Source organism: Aethalodelphis obliquidens, unplaced genomic scaffold (genome assembly GCF_003676395.1).
Source record: "Aethalodelphis obliquidens isolate GAN/ISIS:26980383/991018 unplaced genomic scaffold, ASM367639v1 scaffold94, whole genome shotgun sequence".
In the NCBI taxonomy this organism is placed as follows: domain Eukaryota; kingdom Metazoa; phylum Chordata; class Mammalia; order Artiodactyla; family Delphinidae; genus Aethalodelphis; species Aethalodelphis obliquidens.
Genome location: NW_020838038.1, coordinates 1320108 through 1343453, shown reverse-complemented (window position 1 = coordinate 1343453; position 23346 = coordinate 1320108). Strand labels below are relative to the sequence as shown.

General features: G+C 40.5%; 1 protein-coding gene across 1 annotated transcript in view; it reads left to right on the top strand.

The window, feature by feature from the left end:
- Positions 1-23346, top strand: part of TXLNG (taxilin gamma) — a 52403-nt gene that overhangs the window by 2020 nt on the left and 27037 nt on the right. The window lies entirely within an intron of this gene.

Sequence of the window (23346 nt, the reverse complement as noted above, 5' to 3'; positions counted from 1 at the left end):
TCGTTTTAAAAAATTGGGTGAATATCTTGTGTTTGCAGAAGTCACTTTTTAAGTTATTTTCTTCGGACCCCTCGTTTTTTATTTCCTCTGAGCCACTAGCTTGAAAATATATTCGTAATTCTAACTTGACCTCAGCCCTATTTTTCAGGAAGCAGAAATGGTGTTTAACTAATTGAGTTGTTTTGAAAATATTGAAGGAATTAAAGGAACAGTGACCGTTTTGTCACTTTTGGGTTACATTATGGGACTTAAAAGTGAGAAACAATTGGAGATGGGCTTTGTTGCTTCCTGTTTGTCTTAACCATCTAGTCACTCTTGACCTCAGGTAATTGTGGCATTGTTTCATAACTACTGCTATTTGGATGGTCTCTTAAGGTGACTTTTTTCTTTTAACATTACAGTACATTTCTAAGAGTCTCTTGAATTGTCTAAAACTGCTGTCTGATGTGATAGCCGCTAGGCACCTGTGGCTATTTAAGTGTTAATTAAAATTAAGTAAAATTAAAAATTCCCTTCCTCAGTATACTAGCCACATTGCAAGTGTTCAGTAGCCAATGTGACTAGCGGCTACTGTGTTAGAGCAGATCTAGAATATTTCCATCATTGCACATTGCATAAAGTTCTGTTGGACAGCACTGGTCTAAAAAGATGGGATATTACTTTGTCAAGTATTCCAGGCATTTTTTAGAACACCAAGCTCCTTCATAGTACTTCCTAAATCCTTGTGTAGAATTTGTGGGGGTTTTTTTTGTTTGTTTGTTTGTATTTTTACTAGAATTTGTTTTATAAGGTTGAGTTTTCAAAAAACGAATAGACTATTTTTTGAGCAGTTTTAGGTTTACCAAAAAATTTAACATAAATTGCAGAGTTCCCATTTATCCCCTCACACCACACCCCTTTCCCCTATTATTTATATCTTGCAGTATTGTGGTACATTTGTTACAATTGGTGAGCCAATATTAATACATTCTTATTAACTGAAGTCCATAGTTTACATTAGGGTTCCTTCTTGGTGCTGTTTATTTATATTCTAAGAGTTTTAACAAATGTATAATGACATGTGTCCACCATTACGATATCATACAGAACAGTTTCACTGCCCTAAGAACCTCCATCCCTTCCTCTCTTCCCCCAAACCACTGGCCACCACTGATCTTTTTACTGTCTCTATAGATTTGCCTTTTCCAGAATGTCTAAGGTTGATTTTTTTCCCCCTAGATTTTTGCTTGGGAGTGTTAAAAATTATTTAACTACTCTTAAAAACTTATTTTCAGGTCAGATAGGAAGGATAAAGATATATGGAATCTATGCTCAAATTAATGAAATGTTACATTTACATGTTGCCTTATAGTTTTTATAGCATATTTTTCCACATACATTAAGTCTTTCAGCATCACTCAGGTGCTGTGGAGAAGGCTGGGCAACTGTCATTGTCCTCATTTATAGATGACAAATTGCTCAGCAAGGTCAAGTGATTTGCCCAAGGGGTGAAGCTGAGTGTGGAAAGTACCCTTTCATCTACACTACAGTAATAAGTAGCGTGGTAGTGGGCAAATAGTATGGATTTGGAGTCAAGACCCGTCCGTGGCTCTTGCCACCTATTAGCTGTGCAACCTTGGGCAGGTTTCGCAATCTTTCTAAGCCTCAATTGCATCATCTGTAAAGTGGCGATGATGCTAATCCCTACCGCATAGGACTGTTGTGAAGTATGAGAGTTGAGGGCTTCCCTGGTGGCGCAGTGGTTAAGAACCCGCCTGCCAACGCAGGGGACACGGGAAGATCCCACATGCCCCGGAGCAACTAAGCCTGTGCGCCACAACTACTGAGCCCACGTGCCTAGAGCCCGTGCTCCGCAAGAGAAGCCACCGCAATGAGAAGCCTGTACACCGCAATGAAGACCCAACACAGCCGAAAATACATAAGTAAAAATAAAATTAAAAAAAAAAAAAGTTGATGTGACACATTCAGCCCAGTGCCGGGCATGTAGAATTTTACTTGGTGGGGAGGCTAGCATATATGAAAGATCCGTTTCTCTTGCTTTTAGGGTGTTATTCTGTAAATCTATCTTCCAACCTTTGTGTCCTTCACTCTTCCCAGAATCTCTCAGTGATAGACTTAATGAGGAGAAATCAGGTCAGGGTGGGGCGAGAGTATGGGGTAGGAAGAAACCATTTCGTTGTCTTGTTTTTCTCCCCATTTGCGGACTTGATGATGAATTTCCACTCTTCTAGCACAGAGATTAAGTAATAAGAATCAAAGTGATCTTCTCTTTACGACATTGTCATCTAATTCTATCAGCAAACTTTGGTAAGTTTTATTTTCATGGAGAACCAAACGGGCAAAGCAGTCATGAGAGCAGACCAGATACAGCACATCCCTCTAGCAATACCACATTTATAGATCGTAATATGCCACAGTTATTTATTACATTACTGGAAGGTGTTGTATATGTTATTTTGTGTCATTTATATCGGTCTTGACTAGAGAAGTTTTATTTAGGAGTGTATATACCAAATCCAGATTCCATAAAACAGGTCACATGTGATTTCCCTTTGTGTGGGATTCTTCACAGAAGGAGTCACTATAATAGTTTTCCTTTCAGTAGATATGCTGTTCAGGTTTTACACTTTGCAGAGAGTTGTACTTCAAAGGAAAGGAATTCGAGTTCTCACTGTTTCCTGCATTGTGCTCAGCACTTAAAATGTGCTTGCATTCTGGTATCTTCCTTACCTCTGCAGAATAGGTGGTATCCCTAGATATGTAGATAAGGCATCTGAAGCTCAGTCAAAACAACAACAGCAAATCTTGCTCAAATTAAATAACACAGCTCAGAGTCGGTGAAGTTGGCCTAGAGCTGGTATATAATCGTGTAATTGATAACGCAACTGATGTACCCTACTGCATGGACAGTTTGCGCTTTTCTAACCTAATATCCCAAAGAAATCCCTTTGCCTCTTCCCCCCACCCCCTTCTTCCCAATTACTTTTTGTTTGGTTCTAACACGATTACAGTTTCCACTTTTTTAACCTAATATCCCAAAGAAATCCCTTTGCCTCTTCCCCCCCCACCCCCCTTCTTCCCAATTACTTTTTGTTTGGTTCTAACACGATTATCAGTAACTTTTAGTTAATGTAATGGATGTGACAGTATTTAAAGTGTGTAAAGTGGTATACAAGTTTAATATAGTATTCATCAACATTGAGAATTAGCTATGTTTAAAATTTTCCCAAGTGGGGCATTTCTAGAAGAGGATAAAATAGGTTAGGTGACCCTTTAAGGGTTTGAACCTTGAGTATGTTTTTATGATTCAATTTATTTCCTAGTTGAAATGCTCTTGGGACTTACAACTACTTAAATTTTATTACTTGAAGGAAAAGATATATAAAATGACCATTGTTGTCCTGTTGTGCTGGCAACATAATTTTATTAACATTTATTGCTCAGGGTGCTGGTTTGCATTCTGTGTTACATTTCCAAAATGTCCCCAGGACGACCCCCATTACCCCCACTTCCTACTCTGTAGTCTGCCACGAGTAATATTGCTAAACTACCACTTGTTCATTTTTCTTCTTTCCCTATTCAGGTCAAAGTAGAATGGTTTGTTGAGGAAGATGTGCCAGTAGCTTAGAAGCACGTTTCGTTAAGGATGTTTCATTTTTTAAACTTATTTATTTATGCTGCGCTAGGTCTTACTTGTGGCATGTGGACTCTAAATTGCGGCATGCATGCGGGATCTAGTTCCCCAACCAGGGATCGAACCCAGGCCCCCAGCATTGGGAGTGTGGAGTATTACCCACTGGACCACCAGGGAAGTCCCAAGGATGTTTTAGATTGACATGTGGATCATATTTAAAAGTGAGAATGCATAATTTGCAAATGCATCCTTATTCACATATTATAAACAGTTCTGCATGGTAGCAATATATATTCATTACAGCTTATCTTACTACTCTAGGAGGTGGGTACTGTGCATCTCTAGTTTACAGATCAGGAAACTGAGAGGTTGACCTCCCTGTGGCAACACACGAGGTAGTAAGTGGTATATTCAAAGGCCCGGGTCTCTGGGCTCCAAAGCCATTAGCCATATTCCATGTCTCTTGTGCTCTCTAAACACATTTCTTGAGGATGGTAAATAAAAATGTGCTCTTCGTTGAATGTGAGTAAAACTTGGTGATAGGTAAAATGAGTAATGGTTTTTGCTGAATGAAATCAAGTTACAAAGGGTGGGGTTAGGTCATTGGGGGTATAGGAAAGCTATTGTAATCCAGGAGCCCAGGGAATTTTGAGCCTTATAGCTTTTGTTTCATTGCCTTAGGCCCCAGGTTGACCTTAAGATATTTGATTTAGGAAGTGTGCTTTTGACTCCCTGCAAAGGCACCTCCAAGTGTAGTTTGGATGAATTAAAAGGTAGAGGGTTTAGAGAGAGACCCTTTTTTTAACCTCTCAGAGTCTGCATAGCACAGTGTTAACAAACAGCTGAAGTGGTTGGGTTAAGTAGGACAAGAAAAAGAGAAGGTTTGATGTTTCAAAGGTGCATCATGATTGGTCCATGTGGAGCTGGCGAAGGATGACTTCATAAATTTGGAACAGGGGTGTTGCGTTTACGTAACCTGTAAAAAGTAGAGGACCATTTTACATCTCAGGAGTCTGTGGCTTGAAGATGCTAAATGTGTGGCCTGGCCCCTGCCCTTCTGCAAAGTAGATCAGGCCCAAGCACATTTCAGTAGCTTTGGGAATTAACATCTTATTTTCTGATCCTTTTGCCACCTAGATAGGTGTTCAGGCTAATACAGGTATCTCTCAGATTGCTGCTCATCACTGAACTACAGTTTTAGAGCTAGAAGTGATTTTGCAAATTATGGAGTCCAGCACCCTTCCTTTTAATAAAAGAAATGGCCATAGAAGTTAAATGTGAAATCGAGTGCCATTATCCTTGGATTAAACGGCAAACGATGTGCACAGTCTAAGATAGATGTTAGCACCAACCACTAGAGATAGTAGCACAAACCCCTGCTGGAGAGAGCGTGCAGCCAGAGAAGCTGCATTCTGACAGGGCCTTTTCCAGACCTGTTGGCTCCTTTTTAAAAAAATTTTTTTAATTTAATTTTATTTTTTTATACTGCAGGTTCTTATTAGTCATCCATTTTATACACATCAGTGTATACATGTCAATCCCAATGGCCCAATTCATCCCACCCCCACGCCCCCCCCCCCCCCTACGCTGCTTTCCCCCCTTGGTGTCCATAGGTTTGTTCTCTACATCTGTGTCTCAATTTCCGCCCTGCAAACTGGTTCATCTGTACCATTTTTCTAGGTTCCACATAGATGCTTTAATATGCAATATTTGTTTTCTTTTTCTGACTTACGTCACTCTGTATGACAGTCTCTAGATCCATTCACGTCTCAACAAATGACCCAATTTCATTCCTTTTTATGGCTTATATTCCATTGTATATACGTACCACATCTTTATCCATTCGTCTGTCGATGGGCGTTTGGGTTGCTTCCATGACCTGGCTATCGTAAATAGTGCTGCAGTGAACATTGGGGTGCATGTGTCTTTTTGAATTATGGCGTTCTCTGGGTATATGCCCAGTAGTGGGATTGCTGGATCATATGGTAATTCTATTTTTTGTTTTTTAAGGGACCTCCGTACTGTTCTCCATAGTGGCTGTATCAGTTTACATTCCCACCAGCAGTGCAAGAGGGTTCCCTTTTCTCCACACCCTCTCCAGCATTTGTTGTTTGTAGATTTTCTGATGATGCCCATTCTAACTGGTGTGAGGTGATACCTCATTGTAGTTTTGATTTGCATTTCTCTTATAATTAATGATGTTGAGCAACTTTTCATGTGCTTCTTGGCCATCTGTATGTCGTCTTTGGAGAAATGTCTATTTAGGTCTTCTGCCCATTTTTGGATTGGGTTGTTTGTTTTTTTAATATTGAGCTGCATGAGCTGTTTATATATTTTGGAGATTAATCATTTGTCGCATCGTTTCTGAATATTTTCTCCCATTCTGAGAGTTGTCTTTTCGTCTTGTTTATGGTTTCCTTTGCTGTGCAAAAGCTTTGAAGTTTCATTAGGTCCCATTTGCTTATTTTTGTTTTTATTTCCATTACTCTAGGAGGTGGATCAAAAATGATCTTGCTGTGATTTATGTCAAAGAGTGTTTTTCCTATGTTTCTTCTAAGAGTTTTATAGTGTCCGGTCTTACATTTAGGTCTCTAATCCATTTTGAGTTTATTTTTGTGTATGGTGTTAGGGAGTGTTCTAATTTCATTCTTTTACATGTAGCTGTCCAGTTTTCCCAGCACCACTTATTGAAGAGACTATCTTTTCTCCATTGTATATCCTTGCCTCCTTTGTCATAGATTAGTTGACCATAGGTGCATGGGTTTATCTCTGGGCTTTCTATCTTGTTCCATTGATCTATGTTTCTCTCTTTGTGCCAGTACCATGTTGTCTTGCTTACTGTAGCTTTGTAGTATAGTCTGAAGTCAGGGAGTCTGATTCCTCCAGCTCTGTTTTTTTCCCCTCAAGACTGCTTTGGCTATTTGGGGTCTCTTGTGTCTCCATACAAATTTTAAGATTTTTTGTTCTAGTTCCGTAAAAAATTCCATTGGTAATTTGATAGAGATTGCATTGATTCTGTAGATTGCTTTGGGTAGTATAGTCATTTTCACAGTATTGATTCTTCCAGTCCAAGAACATGGTATGTCTCTCCATCTGTTGGTATCATCTATAATTACTTTCATTAGTGTGTTATAGTTTTCTGCATACAGGTCTTTTGTCTCCCTAGGTAGGTTTATTCCTAGGTATTTTATTCTTTTTGTTGCAGTGGTAAATGAGAATGTTTCCTTAATTTCTCTTTCAGATTTTTCATCATTAGTGTATAGGAATGCAAGAGATTTCTGTGCATTAATTTTATATCCTGCAACTTTACCAGATTCATTGATTAGCTCTAGTAGTTTTCTGGTGGCAACTTCAGGGTTCTCTATGTATAGTAACATGTCATCTGCAAACAGTGACAGTTTTACTTCTTCTTTTCCAATTTGTATTCCTTTTATTTCTTCTTCTTCTCTGATTGCCATGGCTAGGACTTCCAAAACTATGTTGAATAGTAGTGGAGAGAGTGGACATCCTTGTCTTGTTCCTGGTCTTAGAGGAAATGCTTTCAGTTTTTCACCATTGAGAATGATGTTTGCTGTGGGTTTGTCGTATATGGCCTTTATTATGTTGAGGCAGGTTCCCTCTATGCCCATTTTCTGGAGAGGTTTTTTTTTTTTTTTGCGGTACGTGGGTCTCTCACTGCCGCGGCCCCTCCCATCGCGGAGCACAGGCTCCGGACGCGCAGGCTCACGGGCCCAGCTGCTCAGCGGCATGTGGGGTCCTCCCGGACCGGGGCACGAACCCGTGTCCCCTGCATTGGCAGGCAGACTCTCAACCACTGCGCCACCGGGGAAGCCCTCTGGAGAGTTTTTATCATAAATGGGTGTTGAATTTTGTCAAAAGCTTTTTGTGCATTTATTGAGATGATCATATGGTTTTTATTCTTCAACTTGTTAATATGGTGTATAACATTGATTGATTTGCGTATATTGAAGAATCCTTGCATCCCTGGGATAAATCCCACTTGATCATGGTATATGATCCTTTTAGTGTGTTGTTGGATTCTGTTTGCTAGTATTTTGTTGAGGATTTTTGCATCTTTATTCATCAGTGATATTGGTCTGTAATTTTCTTTTTTTGTGGTATGTTTGTCTGGTTTTGATATCAGGATGATGGTGGCCTTATAGAATGAGTTTGGGAGTGTTCCTTCCTCTGCAATTTTTTAGAAGAGTTTGAGAAAGATGGGTGTTAGCTCTTTTCTAAATTTTGATAGAATTCACCTGTGAATCCATCTGGTCCTGGACTTTTGTTTGTTGGAAGATTTTTAATCACAGTTTCAATTTCATTACTTGTGATTGGTTTGTTCATATTTTCTATTTCTTCCTGGTTCGGTCTTCGAAGGTTATACCTTTCTAAAAATTGGTCCATTTCTTCCAGGTTGTCCATTTTATTGGCATAGAGTTGCTTGTAGTAGTTTCTTAGGATGCTTTGTATTTCTGTGGTGTCTGTTGTTGCTTCTCCTTTTTCATTTCTAATTTTATTGATTTGAGTCCTCTCCCTCTTCTTCTTGATGCGTCTGGCTAATGGTTTATCAATTTTGTTTATCTTCTCAAAGAACCAGCTTTTAGTTTTATTGATCTTTGCTATTGTTTTCTTTGTTTCTATTTCATTTATTTCTGCTCTGATCTTTATGATTTCTTTCCTTCTGCTAACTTTAGGTTTTGTTTGTTGTTTCTCTAGTTCTTTTAGGTGTAAGGTTCGATTGTTTATTTGAGATGTTTCTTGTTTCTTGAGGTAGCCTTGTATAGCTATAAACTTCCCTCTTAGAACTGCTTTTGCTGCATCCCACAGGTTTTGGATTGTTGTGTTTTCATTGTCATTTGTCTCTAGGTATTTTTTGATTTCCTGTTTGATTTCTTCAGTGATTTCTTGGTTAATTATTAATGTATTATTTAGTCTCCATGTGTTTGTGTTTTTTACGTTTTTTTTTCCCTGTAAATTCATTTCTAATCTCATAGCGTGGTGGTCAGAAAAGATGCTTGATATGATTTCAGTTTTCTTAAATTTACTGAGGCTTGATTTGTGACCCAAGGTGTGATCTATCCTGGAGAATGTTCTGTGCGCACTCGAGAAGAAAGTGTAATCTGCTGTTTTTGGATGGAATGTCTTATAAATATCAATTAAATCCATGTGGGCTGTTGTTTCATTTAAAGCTTCTGTTTCCATATTAATTTTCTGTCTGGATGATCTGTCCATTGGTGTAAGTGAGGTATTAAAGTCTCCCACTATTACTGTGTTACTGTCGATTTTCTCTTCTATAGCTGTTAGCAGTTGCCTTATGTATTGAGGTGCTCCTATGTTGGGTGCATATATATTTATAATTGTTATATCTTTTTCTTGGATTGATCCCTTGATCGTTATGTAGTGTCCTTCCTTGTCTCTTGTAACATTCTTTATTTTCAAGTCTATTTTATCTGATATAAGTATTGCTACTCCAGCTTTCTTTTGATTTCCACTTGCATGGAATATCTTTTTCCATTCCCTCACTTTTAGCCTGTATGTGTCCCTAGGTCTGAAGTGGGTCTCTTGTAGACAGCATATATATGGGTCTTGTCTTTGTATCCATTCAGCAAGCCTGTGTGTTTTGGTTGGAGCATTTTATCCATTCACGTTTAAGGTAATTATCGATATGTATGTTCCTATGACCATTTTCTTAATTGTTTTGGGTTTGTTTTTGTAGGTCCTTTTCTTCTCTTGTGTTTCACACTTAGAGAAGTTCCTTTAGCATTTGTTGTGGGGCTGGTTTGGTGGTGCTGAATTCTCTTAGCTTTTGCTTGTCTTTAAAGCTTTTTATTTCTCCATCGAATCTGAATGAGATCCTTGCCGGGTAGAGTAATCTGGGCTGTAGGTTCTTCCCTTTCATCACTTTAAGTATATTATGCCACTCCCTTCTGGCTTGTAGAGTTTCTGCTGAGAAATCAGCTGTTAACCTAATGAGAGTTTCCTTTTGTGTTATTTGTCGATTTTCCCTTGCTGCTTTCAATAATTTTTCTTTGTCTTTAATTTTTGCCAATTTGATTACTATGTATCTCGGCGTGTTTCTCCTTGGGTTTATCCTGTATGGGACTCTGCGCTTCCTGGACTTGGGTGGCTATTTCCTTTCCCATGTTAGGGAAGTTTTTGAGATAATCTCTTCAAATATTTTCTCTTGGGTCCTTTCTCTCTCTCCTCCTTCTGGAACCTCTATGATGTGCATGTTGTTGCATTTAATGTTGTCCCAGAGGTCTCTTAGGCTGTCTTCATTTCTTTTCATTCTTTTTTCTTTATTCTGTTCTGCAGCAGTGAATTCCACCATTCTGTCTTCCAGGTCACTTATCTGTTCTGCCTCAGTTATTCTGCTATTGATTCCTTCTAGTGTAGTTTTCATTTCAGTTATTGTATTGTTCATCTCTGTTTGTTTGTTCTTTAATTCCTCTAGGTCTTTGTTAAACATTTCTTGCATCTTCTCGATCTTTGCCTCCATTTTTTCCCAAGGTCCTGGGTCATCTTCCCTATCATTATTCTGAATTCTTTTTCTAGAAGGTTGCCTATCTCCACTTCATGTAGTTGTTTTTCTGGGGTTTTATGTTGTTCCTTCATCTGGTGCGTAGCCCTCTGCCTTTTCATCTTGTCTTTCTGTGAATGTGGTTTTTGTTCCACAGGCTGCAGGACTGTAGTTCTTCTTGCTTCTTTTGGCTCCTTCTTGTCTTCTTCACCAGTGGGAGAAATCAGTTGCCTTTGCCCTAACTTCAGCACTGGTTTGCCCCTCTTTTCTTCTCATTTACCTAATTAATGCCTCTGTGTGCTCCCTTGTCCTCTACATGCTGTGACACATCACTCTGGAGCCTTTTGCTGCCTAAAGTTAGAAGCTGGGACAACTCCTTGGGACTTCCCTTGTGGTCCAGTGGTTAGGACTCGGCACTCTTGCTGCCAGGGCCCTGTGTTCAATCCCTGGTTGGGGAACTAAGATCCCACAAGCTGTGCAGCGAAAAACAAAACAAAAAGTTGGGATGATTCCTAAACTTACCTTGCCTCCAATTTGTGTCCCTCCTCAGAACTCTGTCATTGCTCGTGTTCATTCATTTTTTGTTTAACAGTTTTATTGAGGTATAATTCATATGCCATACAATTCATCCACTTAAAGGGTAGAATTCGATGGTGTTTAGTATATTCAGATTGTGTGGCCATCACCACACTTGTTTATTTTTAACATACTTTGGAAGAACATACTCTTTGGAATATTATAGAGAAAGAAGAGAATTCAGTCTCTGCTTTCTAGGTCCCAGGTCCGTGACTGGACACATTACTTAAGATTACCTGGGGCGTCCCTGGTGGCGCGGTGGTTGGGAGTCCGCCTGCCGATGCAGGGGATGCGGGTTCGTGCCCTGGTCCTGGAGGATCCCGGGTGCCGCGGATCGGCTGGGCCTGTGAGCTGTGGCTGCTGAGCCTGCGCGTCTGGAGCCTGTGCTCCACAATGGGAGAGGCCACAGCAGTGAGAGGCCCACGTACCGCAAAAAAAAAAAAAAAAAAGATTACCTGATCACTGAGGCTGTTGTTCATCATACCTGCCTTTAAGACAGTTCTGAGGATTCAGCAAGGAAGTATATCAACTACTGTTGGAGAGGCTTTTGAATGAACCAGAGCAACAAAGAAAGGCCAAGGGAAAATGGCTTATACCAATTCTCCCTCACCACCCATGTGGATTATAGTGATTGGTACTGTAGTGACTTAACCAAAAGGGAAAGAGGCTGATTTGTTAGGTGTGGTTGAACAGGAAGGAAAGGACACTCTTCTCTCTGTCCTCCCACCCGGTCCCAGGGTGTGTTCCCTAGAGATGGAGCTGCTTGGTTTGGGAGCCCTCTCAGGCCATGCTTTCACTGAGCTGGCCTCTCGTCTTTCTCTGTTCCTCCTCTACTGCAGCCGGGCAGCAGTTCTCAAACTTTTTGGTTTCAGGGTCTTTTTGCATACCTAAAAATTATTGATTACCCCAGGGAGCTTTTGTTAATGTGGGTTATATCTAATAATGTTTCCCATATTTTAGAAACATATTACCCAGCTGCCATTCGGAAAGTTTGTACAACTTTATATTCCCATCTACAGTGCTTGCATGCCTTTTCCCCCATACCCATTTCGAAAGCAGCTTAAAAAAAAAAAAATCTAAGTGATGTATATACCTAATTTTAAAGGTCAAATGACGCAAGGCTTTCAGAAGAGCAAAACCCCGAACTGCTTGTCCCCATCCCAATTCCCACTTCCCAGAAACCACCATTTTACATCCTTAGCAGTTTCATCTGTTTGCCTCTGTATCTCAGAATACGCTTATACTGCTCTTCCTTCATTTTGTTTTAAACTGTGGCAGACACTGCTATTTGCCCACCTGATAACCAATTTCTTCCTCTGTCTTCAGAGGTAGCTCAGAATTCCTGAGCCTTCCAGGGTTCTGAAGCTTTAACATGTCCTGGTCACCACCTGGCTGCTGTTAGCTGCTCTCCTGTGTTTGGTTGGTTTTTTTTGTAATCAATTTTGTTTATCTATCTATTTATTTATTTGGCTGCGTTGGGTCTTCGTTGCTGTGCGCGGGCTTCCTCTAGTTGTCGTGAGCCGGGGTCACGCTTGGTTGCAGCGCGCGGGCTTCTCATTGCAGTGGCTTCTCTTCTTGCATGCAGAGCACAGGCTCTAGGCGTGTGGGCTTCAGTATTTGTGACACGCGGGCTCAGTAGTTGTAGTACGTGGGCTCAGGAGTTGTGGCTTGCGGACTCTGGAGTGCAGGCTCAGTAGTTGTGGTGCACGGGCTTAGTTGCTCCGGGGCCTGTGGGGTCTTCCCGGACCAGGGCTCGAACCCGTGTCCCCTGCATTGGCAGGCGGATTCTTAACCACTGCGCCACCAGGGAAGCCCTGCCCTCTGGTTTTATCAGAAGTGGGGACTGCTCTTTCTTGTTTCATCTTTCCCAAGATTATTCTGTATTCTGTCAGAAGAGAATAGGCTTATTTTTCATGGGCCTTTTCCTAAGACTTGTTCTGAGGAATGTGGCATACCATTTATTACTGACTCAACTGCTTTATCTTGCTAATGGAGCAATTCAGTAATTCTAGCAACTGGAATATTTTTACACTAACTCCTGATGACCAGTATAAAGTTAGATTTTATTTGCTAAAGACTTGAATATTTGAAATTGTGATTCATCATGATTTTTGGGGGGGGGTGGGGGTAAAATATATATAACATAAAATTTACCATTTTAACCATTTTTAGGCGTACAGTTCATTGGCATTAAGAGGTTAACAGTGTTGTGCAAGCTACACCACCATGCATCTCCAGAACCTTTTAATCTTCCCAAACTGAACCTCTGTACTCCATTCCCCCTGCCCTGCCCGTGGCAAGCAACCACCATTCTGTTTTCTTTCTCTATGAATTTGGCTACTCCAGGTATTTCATATAAGGGGAATCATACTATGTTCTTTTGTGTCTGACTTTTTTCACTTAACATAATGTCTTCTTCAGGGTTCATCCATGTTGTAGCATGTGTCAGAATTTTCTTCCTGGGCTTCCCTGGTGGCGCAGTGGTTGGGAGTCCGCCTGCCGATGCAGGGGACCCGGGTTCGTGCCCCGGTCCGGGAAGATCCCACGTGTCGCGGAGCGGCTGGGCCCGTGAGCCATGGCCGATGGGCCTGCGCATCCAGAGCCTGTGCTCCGCAGTGGGAGAGGCCACAACAGTGAGAGGCCCGTGTACCGCAAAAAAAAAAAAAAAAAAAAGAATTTTCTTCCTTTTTAAGGTTGAATAATATCCTAATGTACGTATATACAGTTGCACCTTGGAGATATTGCAGGTTCAGTTCCAGACCACCACAGTAAAGCAAATAACATAATAAAGTGAGTCAGACGAATTTTTTGGTTTTTTAGTGCATATAAAGTTGTTTACACTATAGTGTAGTCTATTAAGTGTGCAGTAGTGTTATATCTAAAAAAGCAATGTACATACCTTAATTAAATAATACGTTATTGCTAAAAAGTCCTAATCGTCATCGACCATGCAGAGTTGCCACAAACCTTCAATTTGTAAAAAACGCAATATTTGTGAAGCACAATAAAACCAGGTATGCCTTTACCATATTTTATTTATCAGTTCATCCATCAATGGACATTTGGGTAGTTTTCACGTTTCTTAACTTCAGATGTGATTCTTTAGGACATAGAAACACTACTTTCATACCAGGCTCAGTACATGTAGGTCTCAAATCATGGCTTTTTTTTCCTCACTCACTTCCTACTTTGTTCCCTAGTTTATCTGTATAATGAAGTAATATTCTCACTGTCTTAGAATTGTAAGGCTCAACTAAATAAAGTATTTTAAATGTCTACCACATAGCAATTAGTAAATGTTAGGTTTTTTTCCTTTCTCCCTTCAGTCAGAACTTAGCCTTATATACAGTATGTTAACCCTCTTTTGTGTGTTCTATGTATAGGCTTAGCTGTTGACTGTCTGATTCTACTTGGGAAGAGTTAACTGTCCATGATTGAACCTATTTTTTTTTCAACTGGTAAAATGATTTGGTAGATGTCCTAGCCGTAGTTATAGATTGAGGCCAAGTTTAAATGAGATATTTTAGTTTTCATAATTGTTTTAAGAAGGAGATATATCAGAACGGCTACAAAAATTCATGCTTAGTAGATCGTGTTCCTACTATAGGAGAAGGTGTAGTGTAAAGATTTGTGGGGACAGACCCAGAGGTCTGTTGAGCAGGGTGAAGGGAGAAGATGACCTGAAATGACTCGAAAGAAACTCCTGCAACTCTTCAGACTCTGAGGCTGGGGTGTGGTGGAATAGTGAAAAAATATAATACTGATTTTTTGTTTGTTTTTTTTTGCAGTACGCGGGCCTCTCACTGTTGTGGCCTCTCCCGTTGCGGAGCACAGGCTCCGGACGCGCAGGCTCAGCGGCCATGGCTCACGGGCCTAGCCGCTCCGCGGCATGTGGGATCTTCCCGGACTGGGGCACGAACCCGTGTCCCCTGCATCGGCAGGCGGACTCTCAACCACTGTGCCACCAGGGAAGCCCCAAAGTTTCACTTTGAACTTCTAGTTCTTTGTGGTTTTCATTTTTCACGTTTCAATCTTGATATATCTGGAGGAGTGTGATGGGTTATCACTTTTTCCCCCCATATGACTTGGGAGATATCTCAAATCGTTTATTTCCTTTACCAGTTTGAAATGACGCCATTTTAAAATTTTTTAGGGACTTCCCTGGTGGCACAGTGGTTGAGAATCTACCTGCCAGTGCAGGGGACACAGGTTCGATCTCTGGTCCGGGAAGATCCCACATGCCGCGGTGCAACTAATCCTGTGTGCCACAACTACTGAGCCTGCGCTCTAGAGCCTGTGTCCCGCAACTGCTGAGCCCAGGTGCCACAACTACTGAAGCCCGCGCACCTAGAGCCCGTGCTCCACAACAAAAGAGAAGCCACTGCAATGAGAAGCCTGCGCACCGCAGTGAAGAGTAGCCCCTGCTTGCCACAACTAGAGAAAGCCCGCACGCAGCAACAAAGACCCAACGCAGCCAAAAAAAAAAAAAAAAAAAGTGATTGTTATACAAATATATTTTCTTTTTCAGATTCTTTCCCTATGTAGGTTATTACAAAATACTGAGTGTAGTTCCCTGTGCTATACAGTAGGTCCTTATTTCTATTTTATATATAGTGGGGTGTATATGTTACTCCCAAATTCCTAATTTATCCCTCTCCCTCCTCTTTCCCCTTTGGTAACCATAAGTTTGTTTTCTATGTCTGTTAGTAGTCTGTTTCTGTTTTGTAAATAAGTTCATTTGTATCGTCTTTTTAGATTCTACATATAAGTGATACCATATATTTGTGTTTCTCTGACTTCACTTAATATGATAATCTCTAGGTCCATCTGTGTTGCTGCAAATGGCATTATTTCCTTCTTTTTTTTATGGCTGAGTAGTATATCATTGTGTGTGTGTGTGTGTGTGTGTGTGTGTGTGTATCACATCTTTATCCATTCATCTGTCAGTGGACATTTAGGTTGCTTCTATGTCTTGGCTATTGTAAATAGTGCTGCAGTGAACATTGGGGTGCGTGTATCTTTTCAAATTATGGTTTTCTCAGGGTATATGTCAGTAGGGGGATTGCTGGGTCATATGGTAGTTCTATTTTTAGTTTTTTAAGCAACCTCCATACTGTTCTCCACAGTGGCTGTACCAACTTACATTCCCGCTAACAGTGCAAGAGGGTTCCCTTTTCTCCACACCCTCTCCAGCATTTATTGTTTTGTACACTTTTTGATGATGGCCATTCTGACTGGTGTGAGGTAATAACCTCACTGTAGTTTTGATTTGCGTTCCTCTAATAATTAGCAATGTTGAGTATCTTTTCATGTGCCTTTTGGGTCTTTGGAGAAATATCTATTTAGATCTTCTGCCACTTTTCTAATTTAAAAAGCACATGAACCTACCAACTCCAACCACTTATTTAAAAAAATAACAAATAAAAAAGCATATGAAAATGTAAGTTTTATGGGTAGGATTGTTTGTAAAATTTGTATTTGGAAATGTAAAAGCCCCTCAAAATACTGGAAACATTTACAAAAGAGGTTCGTATTTTCAAAACCAAATAAGGCTGGTCGTGGCCATGCTGAGAGTGGGAAGCGCCTGGTGTCTGAGGCCAGGCAGGCGTGCGCTCTGTGTCTTCACATTCCTGCTTCGTCGTTGATGACTCTTAGAGGAAATTATTAGAAACATAGGGTTGAAAGGATTTTTAGAGATAATTTAGTTTAATCCTAAGACACAAAAAGTTTTTTTTAAAAAAAAACCTTCAAAGTCTTAAATATAATCACTTAAAATTATTTAAAGATGTCTCTACTCCCAAATTAGTGTTGTCTCGCCTCCCTAAACCCCAGAGTTAATTACTGCTAAAAACTCTCCAGCTCTTTCCCAATGTTTTCCTAAATTCGTTCTGGTATATCTAGCATGGTATGTATTTTTAGACATTTAATGTCTCCGATTTCTTTGTTTGACTTTGAACTTTCATTTTCCAAGGCTGATGTGTGAAGGGAAAGGAGTGGTGTAATGGAGAGAACATAGGCTCTTGAATTTGACAGACCTGGTTTTGAGTTTTACTGGCCCATTTTACTGACTTGAATATGATCTTGGGCAAGTTACTTCACGTCACTGAGTCTCATTTTCCTAAGACCCACCTCTCAGTGGTGCGGAGAAGGTTAAATGGGGTAATGGGGCTTGTAGGTTCTGAAGGTTTACCTTTACCTACTTGATAAGTTTCTCGAGACTCTTTGGGAACTAGAGGCGAGCTCAGGACCTCTGGCGGGGATGGGGAAATGCATCTGTGTACACAGCCTTTCCCCCCTGCCCCTCCTGTGGCCGCCCAGCTCTCCACAGGGAGTGTCTGTGCTCAGCACGTGTCTGGCACTGGTCAAAGGCATTCAAGCTGGTTTAAGCAGATGGTAGTTGAAATAATTTGAGAGTGAATGTGGTTGTTGGCTTTTTTGTTTTTTCCTTTAGACCAGTCTTAGTAAAAGAACAACCATCACTAAAAACATTTAAGCTCTTTTAAACAAAATAAGCCAAAGAAAGGTGGTTCTTTAGCTTCAACAATATTTGAAGGAGCATAAGTGAAAGTTTTTGAACTGTTTTTTTTTTTTTGGGGGCCGCGTGGCTTGTAGGATCTTGGTTCCCCGACCATGGATTGAACCCAGGTAGTGAGAGCACAGAGTCCTAACCACTGAGCCTCCAGGGAATTCCCAAATTCATCTGTTTCTAGATGTATTTCCTCCCAATACTTTGTGTGTCTGTGTATATATACATAATACATGGTGCATACTATTTTGTAATTTCTTTTTATATATAATACTTTGGGAGCATCTCTCCCCGTTATCAAATAGACTTCTGTAAGACGGCTCGGTCAGGACAAGGGTGTTTGTACAGTAGACAAAGGTGACTCATGAAGCAGTACATCGTTGTGGTTAAGAGCGTGGACTCGGAAATTAGTTGGCCGGGGTTCAGATCTTTGCTGGGCAATCTACTGTCTGTGACCTTCAGCTAGGTACTTAACTTTACCACGCCACCGTTTGCTCACATGTAAAATAGAGATAATAATGATAACTGTCTCTTGACATTATTGTGAGGATTAAATTAGTGAGTATAGGAAGGTGCTTACAGTAGTGCCTGGCTGTAGTATTTGCTGTATAAGTGCTAGCTGTTGTTGCTGTTGTTTATCCAAGAGAGTGTACCAAGCAAAGGCATCCAGAATGGGTGTCAAAGAGGGCAGAGTAGGAAGTTGTATTGGCCATGTGATAGAGAATTCTCTGCTTAAGGAGTTGAAGGCTGAGAAATCATTTACAATTTAAATAAAGTTATTGGCCCTAAGAATTTGCTTCATATCAAATGGTCCAGTGCGGAACCTCAAGTGGGGAAAATTGGGGCCTACTATATCAAGAGTATTTGTAGACTAGGGTTGGAAACAAGCCCAGCTCTAACTGGGCTTATTCATAAACAAAAAGATTTTGTAGAGCCAGAGTAAGTCTTTCATTAGCAAATGTGAAGAATAAATCAAACTTAACTGTACAGGAGAGAAGGGAAATGTAATACTGTCCTGCTTCTAATGATAAAATAATAATAGTGGTGTTTTTCTCTATAGATACTTCCCATGGCTTGTTTTAAGCAGCCATTTTGGCCCCTCGTGTTTTCCACTCATTTGGCACTTGAGCACCTTTTATGCATAAGCTGTCGCTATCTAGGAGGATGTACATACCAAATAAGTGATAATGTAATATGTATGGCAGGAATTTCAAGGTGAAAGGAGTGTCTGGAAAGACAAAAAAGAAGTAGTGTTAGCTAAAGATAATGATGAAATAAAATTAGAAGGATAACGTTAGATATGATGGTTGTGCGCTATACAGATTAATTTAACATCCTTATTTATGCTCAGTGCCACCGGCTATTTTTAAACTTATTTATTTTTGGCTGCATTGGGTCTTCATTGCTGCGCGCGGGCTTTCTCTACTGCGGTGAGCGGGGGCTAGTCTTCATTGCGGTGCACGGGCTTCTCGTTGTGGTGGCTTCTCTTGTTGCGGAGCACGGGCTTTAGGCACGCAGGCTTCAGTAGTTGTGGTACACAGGTTCAGTAGTTGTGGCTCACAGGCTCTAGAGCGCAGGCTCAGTAGTTGTGGCGCATGGGCTTCGTTGCTCCACGGCATGTGGGATCTTCCTGGACCAGGGCTCGAACCCGTGTCCCCTGTGTTGGCAGGCGGATTCTTAACCCCTGTGCCACCAGGGAAGCCTGCCACCAGCTATTATTTTGAGTTAGGTGAACATTTTGGCCTTTCTAACCTGTCTTTTTTCTGTCTCTGGTAGTTGTAATTGACCTATATGCCTTTAATCTGAAAGCCAGCATAACTTGCAGTTAAATCACCTATGGCATTTTGAAATAGGTGAATAAATATACTGTGAGTTTTCTCCAAAATTGAGAGAATGAAGGACAGTCTTAAGAGAAAATATTTGCAAATCATACCTCTGATAAAGGACTTGTATCCAGTGTCTATAAAGAACTCTTACAACTCAATAATAAAATAACAAATAACCCAAATGTAAAAATGGGCAAAGGATCTGGATAAACATCTCTCCAGAGGAAGTATACAAATGGTCAATAAGCACATGAAAATGTTCTCAGCATCACTGGTCATTAAGTTAGATACCTTCACACCAACTATGATGGCTATAATGAAAAGGACAGACAATAACAAGTGTTGATGAAGATGTGGAGAAATTGGAACCCTCACCCACTGCTGGTGAGAATGTAAAATGGTGCAATCGATTAGAAAAAGTGTGGCAGGTTCTCAAAGGGTTATACATAAAGTGACCATATGACCCAGCAGTTCCACTCCTAGGTATATACCCTGGAGAAATGTAAACAGATGTCCCCACGAAGATTTGTACATTTATGTTCATAGCAAAATTATTTATAATAGCCAAAGTTGAAAATAATCATAATAGCCAAAATTGAAAATAATCTAAATGTCCATCTACTGATGAATGGATAAACAAAATATGGTCTGTCCATACAGTGGAATATTATTTGGTAATAAAAAGAAATTAAGTACTGATACATGCTACCATGTGGAGGAACCTTGAAATCATTATGCTGTGTGAAAGAAGCTAGACACAAAAGGTCACATATTGTATGATTCCATTTATATGAAATGTTCAGGATAACCACATCTATAGAGACAGAAAGCACATTAATTGCCTAGGGCTGGGAGTTTTCGGCGGATTAGGGGTTTATAGCTGAAAAGGGTACTGAGTTTCATTTTGAGGTGACCAAAGTATTCTAAAATAGATTGTGGTGATCGTTGCACAACTTTGTGAATACACTAAAAACTAGTGAATTGGATGGTATGTGAATTATATCTCAATAAAGGTGTTATGAAAAATCACTAATTGAACTGGGAAACTAGAAATAACCAATTCCAATCCTCAGGTAGGCTTCTCAATAAAATTGATCTTAGGAGAGGCCTTGGGTTTTCTTGGTGAAAATTATTTATGTTCCTGCTTCTTCCAACAAATTGCTTGCTCATTATATTTTTGATATTGCTTGACACCATGTTTTCTGGTATTTTGTGAGTTTTATTATCATTATGCTTCTGAGAAATTCTGTCTTAGAGATAAGCAATCTTCCATTTTAATTTTTTTTTAACAGACTTTCATCAGTGTTTAAAGCCAGCATTGTGGTTTTGTAGCCCTATTCTTAATATTGGGCTAATGGTTTTCAGGGAATCGGTTTAAAAATTATTTTTTAAAAATTGGGGGGACTTCCCTGGTGGCGCAGTGGTTAAGAATCCGTCTGCCAATGCAGGGGACACGGGTTCGAGCCCTGGTCCGGGAAGATTCCACATGCCGCAGAGCACCTAAGCCCGTGTGCCACAACTACCGAGCCTGCGCTCTAGAGCCCACGAGCCACAACTACTGAAGCCCACGCGCCTAGAGCCTGTGCTCCGCAACAAGAGAAGCCACCGCAATGAGAAGCTCACACACCGCAACGAAGAGTAGCCCCTGCTCACCACAACTAGAGAATGCCCACACACAGCAGCAAAGACCCAACGCAGTCAAAAATAAAAATTAATTAATTAATTTTTAAAAAGTTGGGGAAGATGGTATTAATAGCACTGGGTTGGGGTTTTTTTTTTTTGCGGTACGCAGGCCTCTCACTGTTGTGGCCTCTCCCGCTGCGGAGCGCAGGCTCAGCGGCCGTGGCTCACGGGCCCAGCCGCTCCGCGGCATGTGGGATCCTCCCGGACCGGGACACGAACCCGTGTCGCCTGCATCGGCAGGCGGACTCTCAACCACTGCGCCACCAGGGAAGCCCTAGGTTGGTTTTTTTTTTTCTTCTTCTCAGTATTGCTTTTGCATAAAGGATCTCTGTTAACATTATCCATCTGCCCAACGAGTATATGACAGTTTAATATTTGGTATAAAATAGAGGTGGGACTAGTAGTTCTGTGTATAATGTAGCATTAAAATGATCACTTGGCAGGAATTCCCTGGTGGTCCAGTGGTTAGGACTCTGCACTTTCACTGCCGAGGGCCCAGGTTCAGTCCCTAGTCAGGGAACTAAGATTCTGTAAGCCGCATGGCACAGCCAAAAAAAAAAAAAAGATCACTTTGCATTTGGCTTGATATTAATACTTCTGTATGTTATTTGGGCCTATCAAGGACTTTAAGAAGTTTCTGCAGTAATGAAATTTAACAAAAGACATTTCCTAAATCCTTGGTAATTTTTTGTAGACCTAATATCTCTGGATTACATTTGAGAAATACTGCTTTATGGACTGCATTACGTATGGAAGAGAATTTTTTGGAAAGAATTTGAGTGTAGCATCAAACCATAACTCTAAAAAACGCATTTCTCCTTAATGCATTAATTTTTTTAAGAAAAAGTGTAACAGGCACATTTTTTAAAAAGTAGTATCAGAAAAGAATGCATCTCTAATCTCTCTCCCCAGAGGAAAATATTTCTGTTTTGGTTCTTCATAATGCTGGAATAATATATAAATTGCAACTTTTAAAATAAACCTTACTGACGTAAAACATACATTCAGAAAAGTATCCAAATCATAAAGGTTTAGGCTTAATGAATTTTCACAAAGTGAACATCTACGTTACCCCACCTAGATCAAGAAACAGACTATTACCGAGCACCCCAGAAGGCCCCACCCCCAGCGGTGAACACAATCTTGATTTCTGGCACCATTGATTAGTTTTGCTTGTTTCTGAACTTTATATGTAAATGGTTTCCTGTAGTATGTTTTCTTCTGGCACCTTCCTCACAAAATTCTATGAGACTCATCCCTGTTGCTGCATATAGCAGTACTTCGTTCTCACTGCTGGATGGTATGAACACACCACAATGCATCCATTCTTCTGTTGATAGAAATTTGGGTTGATTTCATTCGGGGGCAATTACAAATAGTGTGGTTTTAAACATTCTTGGCCTTTGGCTGCACATCTGTACATACTAGGGTAAAATCCTAGGGGTAGAATTAACTGGATTGGAAGGTAGCCATATTGCAAAAGGTTTTAAAAGTGGCTGCACCAGTTTGTTCTTGCAAAAGCACAGTACTTGATTTATCAACGTTGGACTATAAAAGATGCGGATTTAGTTCCCTTAACCTCTCCATCCTCTGCTACTTTGATACTTTAAATTATCTTCATATCTTCAGCTGGATACTATTGTAACTTGAAAAAATAAATCTCTCTTTTCCTATTAACTTTGTAGAGTAGCTTTTGTCCACTTGTAATAAGAGAAAGGTATTAGCCACCTCCCCATCAGTTATGTTATTCAAAAAAGGAAGAGGCCCTCTTTCACGCAGAGAGGAAATACACAGAATTTAAGTTTGTGCCCCATCATATGACCAAGTAGTGTCAACCAGGGGAAAAACACACACCACCCCATAAGTAAATGGGTTAACATTATGATAGAAGAGAGGAGAAGTTTAAAGTACTGATGGAGAATAAAATACTAGAATGAAGCTGTCTGTCCCATGCCTGCTGTCTGTATTTGTTAGGGCAGGGGTAGCTGTTTAAAACCTAATTCTCACAATGTCTGTGGCTTTATAAGAGAGAAAGGTATTCTCTTTCTCATCTGATAGCCCAGTGTGGGTGTTCTTAGTAAGACAGATGGCTTTCTTTGTATAGGTATGTGAGCTTTAGGGGTGCAGGCTGCTTTCATCCTGTGGCTCTGCCATCTCTTGGGGTCTTGGAGACCTCTGCGTCCAGCCAGAATGGGAAAGAGATGGAGGAGAAAGAATGTGTGCTTCTAAAAAAAGTTTTGTTGCAGAAGGAAAAGTCATTCCTTGGGCTCACATTTTATTGGTGGCAACTTTGCATGGGAGTCCCGGCCAGATGACAGGGGCTGGGAAGTGTCGGCCGGTCTGAGCACTTGGCCACCAGTCCCGGCTCCACAGGATTGTGGAGGAGCCTGGGTTTCTGCTGGACAGCCAGTGAGCCATCTCTGCTGTACTGTGTCCTAGAGCCTAAGACCAGAATAATTAACATTCGTTAACTTGGGATAATTTCATGTCTTTTAAGATGCTAATTATTTTAAGTGGTGAATTTTTATAAGGAAATATGTTTATTTTTTATTGGCTAGGGCACTAACACAACTTGATACTT